Raw genomic sequence first — 9767 nt, 5'->3', positions numbered from 1 at the left:
TTATTATGATTTGATATATATAGGTTAAACCTATAACTCACCAACATTTTTGTTAACGTTTTAAGCATGTTTATTCTCAGGTGATTATTAAGAGCTTCCGCTGTCGCATACTTAAATAAGGACGAGATTTGGAGTCCATGCTTGTATGATATTGTGTAAAAACTGCATTCAAGAAACTTATTTTGTTGTAACATATTTGTATTGTAAACCATTATGTAATGGTCGTGTGTAAACAGGATATTTTAGATTATCATTATTTGATAATCTACGTAAAGCTTTTTAAACCTTTATTGATGAAATAAAGGTTATGGTTTGTTTTAAAATGAATGCAGTCTTTGAAAAACGTCTCATATAGAGGTCAAAACCTCGCAACGAAATCAATTAATATGGAACGTTTTTAATCAATAAGAACGGGACATTTCAAGTATCACCTTCTTATTGTCTCCAATGATTAAGTAGACTACGAACCCATCAAATGAATTGGTTGATTCATTCTCGTGACTCTGCTTTCGGAGCTTAGTTGAAACTCCATATCGGAATAGCTGTCGGAATCCAAGGAATTCGAATCGGTTGAGGGATTCATCTCGTACGATCAGTTGAAGGATTTTCGATAAGAAATAGATTGTAGGATGTAGATTAGTACCTTGCAATACATAATTTACATATGCATATATAATACTAAAATCCCATAAGTTACGGAGGAATCTATAGAAAAGTCAGGCAAAGTTTACAATAACAGATACGCTAAGATATGAATTAACAGATATGTTAAGATATGAATTTTGTCTATACACTAGTCATGCAATCAATGCAATAAGATGTGTCTAGACTAAGGATATTAAGCAAGTGATTCTCTAAGAATGATAAGCAGGTAATTTTCGACACGAAATGATAAGCAAAACTTTTGACATGCAGACACGGTCGAAGTCCAGACTCACTAATGCCTCCTAACGAATTATCAGTTAGACACACTAATGCAGACCTGGTTCGCTAAGACCTCTGCTCTGATACCAACTGTAGACACCCGTCCTAATCCATCCGGAAGAAGTCCATATCGATTATAAACGATTCACAACAGTTGGTTACATTGCGAGGTACTTGACCTCTATATGATACATTTTACAAACATTTTGAAAAGACAATCTTTCATTACATCTAAAGTTGACGACATGCATACCAATTTGTAATATATCTAACTATGAAAGACTTAATAATAATCTTGATGAACTCAACGACTCGAATGCAACGTCTTTTGAAATATGTCATGAATGACTCCAAGTAATATCTCTAAAATGAACAAATGCACAGCGGAAGATTTCTTTCGTACCTGAGAATAAACATGCTTTCAAGTGTCAACCAAAAGGTTGGTGAGTTCATTAGTTTAACATAAATAATTATTTTATAATTTTAATAGACCACAAGATTTCATATTTCCACTTCTCATAAATATACGTCCCATGCATAGAGACAAAAATATCATTTATATGAATTGAACACCTGGTAACCGACATTCACAAAATGTATATAAGAATATCCCCATCATTCCGGGATCCTCCATCGGACATGATATAAATTTCGAAGTACTAAAGCATCCGGTACTTTGGATGGAGCTTGTTGGGCCCGATAGATCTATCTTTAGGATTCGCGTCAATTAGGGTGTCTGTTCCCTAATTCTTAGATTACCAGACTAAAAAGGGGCATATTCGATTTAATAATCCACCCATAGAATGTAGTTTCATTTACTTGTGTCTATTTCGTAAACCAGTTGTAAAAGCAGCGCATGTATTCTCAGTCCCAAAAATATATATTGCAAAAGCATTTAAAAAGGGAGCAAATGAAACTCACCTAATGTATTTTGTAGTAAAAATACATATAACGACAATGGACAAAGGTAAGGTTGGCCTCGGATTCACGAACCTATATCATTTGTTTAATTATTAAAACATATAACGGAAATTACATAACTTTTATTTATTGAAATATATTATTTATATATATTTGTATTTATATAGGATTTATATTAAATTCTATTTAAAACATATACTTATTTTATATCTTAAATTATATGTGATATATATTTATTTTGTATATATATATATATATATAATTATATATCTTAAAGTGATTTATATTTATTCATTCAATTATATTAATATATGTATGTCCATATATATATATATATATATATATATATATATATATATATATATATATATATATATATATATATATATATATATATATGTTTAGTATTATTTAAATTTAGTAATTTGTTATACAAGGCATTTATAAGAAGAATATATATATATTTGTTTGATATATATAGTTAATATAATTATGGTATATGTATTATGTATACTTTATGTACGTAACATTTATCTAACAAACAAATTCTTACAGTTTTGATAATCATAACAATATTGTTAATAATATTATTAATAATACTAATAATAATAATTTTAAAGATAATAGTTTTCATAATAATAATAATAATACTATTAATGATAAAAATGTTAATTTGCATTTTGATAGTGATAATAACAAATATCTTATCAATAATAAAAAAAATAACCACGATTGTAACTAAAATCATATATCAATATTAAATGACAATTACAACATTAGTAGTTATAATAACACTAATAATTATTAAACATAATAATAATAATAATAATAATAATAATAATAATAATAATAATAATAATAATAATAATAATAATAATAATAATAATAATGATGATGATGATGATAAAGAAATAAATAAATCAAGGAGTATACCCTTTTTCTAAAAAAAATGGCCCAGCCGGGACTCGAACCTTCGACCTCCCGCTCATGTAACACACTGCCTAACCACTCAACTACTTCGGTTTTATCTGAATAATTTAGAACCCGATTATATTTATATCGAAATATCCTGTCATCTTCTTCTTCTCAGTTTACAATTCGAACCAGGACCCATTGATCAATTTAGATAGCGTGATTCAAACTTGAATTGAGGTTGGAAATATAATTGTAACTATCTATAGTGGTTACCTTTTTGCAATTTAACAAAACGAACCAACAACAAAAAATAAAAAAAAAATAAAAATACAGACCTGCTGTACGTCGAAGGATATAACAAACTCAAATTCCATTTTTCGAATTTGGACCGTTTTAGACAGAACTTACAACACAAATTATGTTTTAAATACACCATATAATCTTTCGGAACCATCAATTTCCACAGAAACACTAACACAAATACGAATTTCGTGATGAACACTTATTTTGACTTTTTGACTTGAAACCTTGACTTCTGAAATTCGATCTCGTTTTGTAAAATTGGACGTTGGGATTTCTCAGATAGTTTGAACAAAATATTCTTAACAAGACTACACTTTTACATTTTTAAATTAAATGAGAAATTGAGCTGTTGTTAATTTTACTCAAGAACAGAGAATAAAGCTCGTTCTTTTTTTAAATTTCTGTTTTTAATTTTATAAACTGCAGTCCAAGACTTATATGAAGTGATTGAATACATAGTGTAGTCGTTATAATTGATCACCTTTGTATTGTTGTGATAGAATTTGACGTCTAACAAATTAGAGACAAGAATTAGACAGAATATCAATCAGAGAATAAGAAAAAAAAAATATAAAAAGGTGATTCCATTTACTAACCGATTTTAGTGGCATCTGAAATCGAATTCGACTTTTACAGATAATAAACAAAATTTAAAGAAGATTGATTAAGACCTATATGCACACACACGTATATATCTAACCTTATCTCTTTAATATAAGTAATCATAATTATTAAATATTCTAGTAATAATAATACTGATTTAATAATAATTATATTATTAATACAGATTAATAATAATAGAAATAATAATAGTAATAACTTAAAATTATAATTTTATTACTAATTATAAAGATATAACAATTTTTGATGTATCAATTCTATATATCATATCAACTAATAATAATACACTAATGTTAACATTAATTTTAATACTAATATTAATAATGAAAGTAAATATGATACATTTAATATAACATTATATTTTTAACTTGTAATTAAATATATTAATGTTGCAGTTTATTAATCACGTGATATTTCATGATCTCATATTATGTATATGTATATATATATATATATATATATATATATATATATATATATATATATATATATATATATATATATATATATATATTGAATGTTTAGTATTTATACCTTACGATATAATCATAATTATTTATAGTAATCATATATAGATTTACAATATTATCATATACATATTTATATACATTCATATGATAGTAACCTAATTATTCTATTTACTAGTTTACATTTTAATTCAAATAATTAAGATATACTTTATTAATTTAAAATATTGTATATACACTTATATTTATATTTATATATATACACTTATATATATATATATATATATATATATATATATATATATATATATATATATATATATATATATATATATATATATATATATATGTATATATATATATATTTTACAAATTAGTTTACATAAAATCGTTCGTGAATAGTTGGGAATAGTCAAAGGTCAATTGATCCTATTAACATAGTTCACAAATTTTGAGACTCAACAATACATACTTTGCTTATCGTATCGAAATTATATAAAGATTAAGTTTAAAATTTGGTCAGAAATTCCCGGGTCATCACACTATTAACGGGATTTATATTAACGAAATGATACCTCATTAAATTAATATAGTGATTTACAATTTGACGTAGATATAAATAACCACATACACTCGATCGGACACGATGGGCGGGATATCTATAGATACTAATAATTGTTCATTTGACCGGACACGGGGATGGATTAATAGTCAATGGACTCATTAAAACAGGGGTGGATTACATTCAAGGGTAATTGGTGTAATTGTTAAAAAGTAAAGTATTAAAACTTTGGATTACACACAGTCGATAACCTGGTGTATTCATTAAACAAAGTATTAAGACCTTGTTACAGTTCGAATCCCCAGTTAGTTGGAATATTTGACTTTGGGCATAAGGTTAAATTTGCCGAGCATTTTATAATTATGATCGATGAACTATTGTGGACAAAAACCAGATAGGTTTCAAATACATCCAGGACAAAGGACAATTAACCCAGGACAATAAATTAAAATCAAAACGTCAAACATCATAGTTACGGAAGTTTAAATAAGCATAATATATTTTATTTCATATTTCCTCGTACTTTTATTTATTGTCATTTTAATTATTGTTATTTATTTTATATTGGTTAAATATCGTCATTTACTTTACGCTTCGCTTAAAATATAAAATCGACAAACCGGTCATTAAACGGTAAACCCCCTTTTATATATTATTATATATAATTATATATATTTTGTACAAATATAGTTGTTTAAAAATATAGTGTGCAATAAGCCCGCTCCCTGTGGAATGAACCGGACTTCCTAAAAAGTATACTACTCTACGATTAGGTACACTGCCTATAGTGTTGTAGCAAGGTTTAGGTATATCCCATTTGTAAATAAATAATTAAAACTTGTGTAATAATTTGTAACGTATTTCGTAGTAAAATATAGTACTATCACGTACCCCTTAGCTTTAACATCAGTCCCTAAGTAACGAGACTGACGCATTAGGGATTTACACCGTTGAGGAGATGTTGGATCCCGGTTTTAGGGAGTATATTTTTACAGGGGCTAGATATACGGGAAATTATGATTCTTCGGCAGTCTGGCAATCTTTCACTAACAGAAATACATATGAGCCAGGCCAAGAATCGTACCTGAAGATCACTGATGTTCACTTTAGAATAATTCATAAGTTTATAGCGAACACAATAAACCAAAGGTCATTTACTAATACAGATAAAATTAATTATATTGACCTTTGGTACTTAGATGCGATCAGAGATAGGGATACATTTATTAGTATACCCTATGGAGTTGCTTACTTTTTGGCCCATGTTGGTAAAGGGGATAGAGGAACAAGTGACATGTCGGGGGGTCACTACATCACGTGTCTAGGAAACTGGTTCAGACTCGACCCGAGTGAATCAGAACCTCCAATCCAACCGGTGGATCAAGCTGTTAAAGCTTTAGGATTGGATGTGTATAGGACGGCAAAGGATATACACGTGAGGGGTGGGGTAGTTAGTTTAAGATGACAAGAAGTTGTCGCTCACGCTCCTATGGAGGAGGATGAGGAACCCGCTAGGGAAACTAGGAGAAGACGAAGACAGCCAGATGAGGCTAGTTCGTCTAATGCAGGTTTTTCTGATTTCGATAGGCTACAAAATTCGTTTGAATCATTGAGTTTAGATTTAAGGAACTCGTATGATAATTGGGGACGGAGATCAGAAGAACAATACACTAGTTTGTCTAGGCAAATAGGGGAAATTAGGCATACCCAACTGGCTCAGGATAATATGTTAGAAAACATCCGCTATGATCAGAGGGGCCAGGGAGCACAGTTAGAGTGGGCGCATCATCAGGCATATTTATACGCAGCTAACCCACAACAATACGCACCCTCAGTCTTTCCTTCATACCCCCAATGGCAAGGACACAGTGACCCTCTACCTCCACCTTATGACCCCAACGTTGCCCTAGCCGCAAGTCAGGAAGCTTATAGGCGTTTTTACGAGGAACAACGCCTAAATGAACAACGGCAGCAACAGGAGCGGGAACAGGAAGATCAGGGAGGCCCTGCGTGGTCATTTTTCTAGTTTCTTTTTAGTTTTAGAACTATTTATTTTGTATTTTTTTTGTATAAAATGATTCTTATGGTGTGTTAATTTACTTTTACCTTTATTTATTTTATTTCTACAAAAACTTTTAGTGTGGGGTAAAATTTTTGTACTACTAAAGTACAACCCCATCTCGTTTGTGTTTGACATATTTGTTGACAGGTACTTACGATGATAAGATTCGACATAGCGAAACACGAAAGCATTATTGTGATAAAAAGGATTGGATATGTTCATACATTAAGCATTTTACAATCTCCAATTGCTTAACAAAGGAATTTCTAAACACTTTACACTTTTTGTCCTCTCAAATTTATACATTTAATCTGATTTTATGTAATGAGGGCATTACATAATCTTAAGTGTGGGATGGGAGTATATAAATTCTCGAGAACTTAAAATTTAGTGGTTTTTATGAAAATTTTTACAATTTTTAAACAAATATAACTAATCAATTTTTTAAGGTAATAACGAGCAATTAAAGATTAGGTGTCAAAAACCGAAATTATTGTCTCCATACATTAAAAATACATAAGTTTATTTGATTGAAATATATAAAAGAAAACCAAGTATAACAGAATTTATAAACCCCATATGTTTAGAACTATTTATCACATGTTTCTATGAAGTTTATTGCAGATATCATCGCTTTGGAATGTATAAACCTGAATATCCCTTAAGGAAGTAAATTCTTCTAAAATGACACACTTGCTAACTTATGTTAGAAGATGTAGTCCAGAACAGCTGTAGGTTGACGAAAAATCTTGAAAAGTCATCTCTATCATCGGCTGGAAATCCACCTCACCTCAGCATCAAACAGGGTTTTTGGTGGTCAGACTTATCCTAACCATGAGATGGATCTGTCTCGTGCAATGGGGGGGCACATTGCAAATTAGCTTTTAAGACTAATGAATCTAATCCCCAGATGGATGATCTCCGTAAAGATCAACCGCATCTATGTTTGACCGCGGTCAACATACATATGCCATAACAAATTGAGGTGTGCAAACTCATGGTTCACCGATGATATTTGGACACGATATAATTTTACTCTAAAACTTGTGCTATTTTATGAATTATATTGTGTAAAACTATTTTTAGGACATTCGGTTTCAAGTTCCATGATACTTCAATTATGGGGGCGGATAGCTTGCTAATCGCCGACTGAGACTACGGTTTTCAGTTACCCTCGACTGGAATTTGAGGTTAAAACCGGAAAACGTGTCTAGTGTAAAAACTAGCATGCCATTTTATAAAATCTTAAAACGTTTTCATAAGGTCCAATTTTCCCTAAGGATCCAAATTTTTAAACCTTAATCACGAGATTTCTACTTTGTTTCTGTTGTCAGAATTTCATTTCGTGTGGTGTGCGTGTGATCCAATGTAGTGTTTCCAACTTATTCCATATAGCGTGTGTTTCATTTCGTGTAGTGTGTGTTGTGTGATTTAATGTTCGATATGAAAAAATATGTAATGTTCCGATTCTATTTAGAAGATGTAATTGCTTGAGGACAAGCAACGTTCAAGTGTGGGGTATTTTGATATTGCTTTAAACATACATATATTCCGACGCAATATCATTTATATTTCATCAGCTTTTACCGAAACGAAGACATTCAAATGTATTATTCACGAGAAAAATGACAAAAGTAAACACGAGCTTGAAGTTTGATAAAACAACGATAAAACGACGGATTTAAACCAAATATGTATCAAGATAATGTTTACCCGAATGCAAGTTCAAGATGATCGAAGAGAAGAGTTCAAATGAAAATTTCCAAGTCGATATACGTAAACACGGGATCAACATAGAACAAACGACAAAAAAAAAAAAAACTGTAAACTACTCCTACGCGAAACGTGTGAAGGTCTCGGCGAAACGCATAGTATTTAAGTCTTACGTGGATCGTGTGGGTGTCTACACGAAACGCGTAAGATCCTGTCCAGATCCAGATTCAAATACAAATGGGACGGCTGCTTTTTAGTTTAATATAACTTCTTTTTTCAGTGGTACAGCAAGAAAGGCAGTGTGCACTCAATTTACCTACTACTTTTGATCAACTTCTCAGATGTTATACACGAGTACTACTTACACAGAAGAAGATATACATACAGTGAGAGGAGTTAGTACACAGTTCAAGAGATCCATATAACATACATATTTACAACACAGTATACATCAATATTATTTTCTAGTAATCTTTCGTACTCTGTATTAATTTTAGTTTCAAGGTTCAAATTTTAGGATAGTTTCAGTTTTAAGGGTATATTGTTCGTGATTAAGGGTATTATTGTACGCGCTAAAGGGGTGTGTTATTGTAATTTTCTACCGTTTAAAGTAAATGAGAGTGAAGACTTTCGTAAGTATATTCCATTAAAATTATCGTTATCAATTTTTATCGTTATTATTATGTTTGTACATTTATATTTTCATGTTTACCTTAGTATAATGAGTAACTAATTTCCCTAGTGTTTGCTTAGATGTAGAGCCCCTAGTGAAATGGATTGTTATCATTTGTAAAAATTAAAATGTAACTTTAGTATTTTTAACATTGAGCCTAATTAAAAGAACCATTATTATGTATTTGGATATTTAACCCTTGTCATTTAATTTGTTAGATTAAAATAACGAAAGTTATTTTTATTTATATAAATTAAACTTCAACATTAAAAGTGATCTAGACGAATTTACGAATAATTTACTAACACTAAATTAAAAGTAAAGTTCGGTGGTTTGGGTAATATCACTAGTCATATAATAGTGAAATTGTAAAAAGGGAAACCGTTATGATTTGGGTTTTGGCGAAGGTCAAAACTGGGTTGGGTTTCAATTTAAATACTTAAAGACTAGTAACTATTTAAATATAATCCAATGAAAATTAGATTTAATTTAGTTAGCCAAAACTTTATATTTATTCGAAAGGAAAATATAAGTTTTATACTAAACATTTTAATACGAGCTTAAACTTAAAACAATCCATGGATCTAGAGGTGACACATTTAAGTA

The sequence above is a fragment of the Rutidosis leptorrhynchoides genome, chromosome 5 (genome assembly GCF_046630445.1).
Source record: "Rutidosis leptorrhynchoides isolate AG116_Rl617_1_P2 chromosome 5, CSIRO_AGI_Rlap_v1, whole genome shotgun sequence".
In the NCBI taxonomy this organism is placed as follows: Eukaryota; Viridiplantae; Streptophyta; class Magnoliopsida; order Asterales; family Asteraceae; genus Rutidosis; species Rutidosis leptorrhynchoides.
This window is presented reverse-complemented; position numbering follows the sequence as displayed.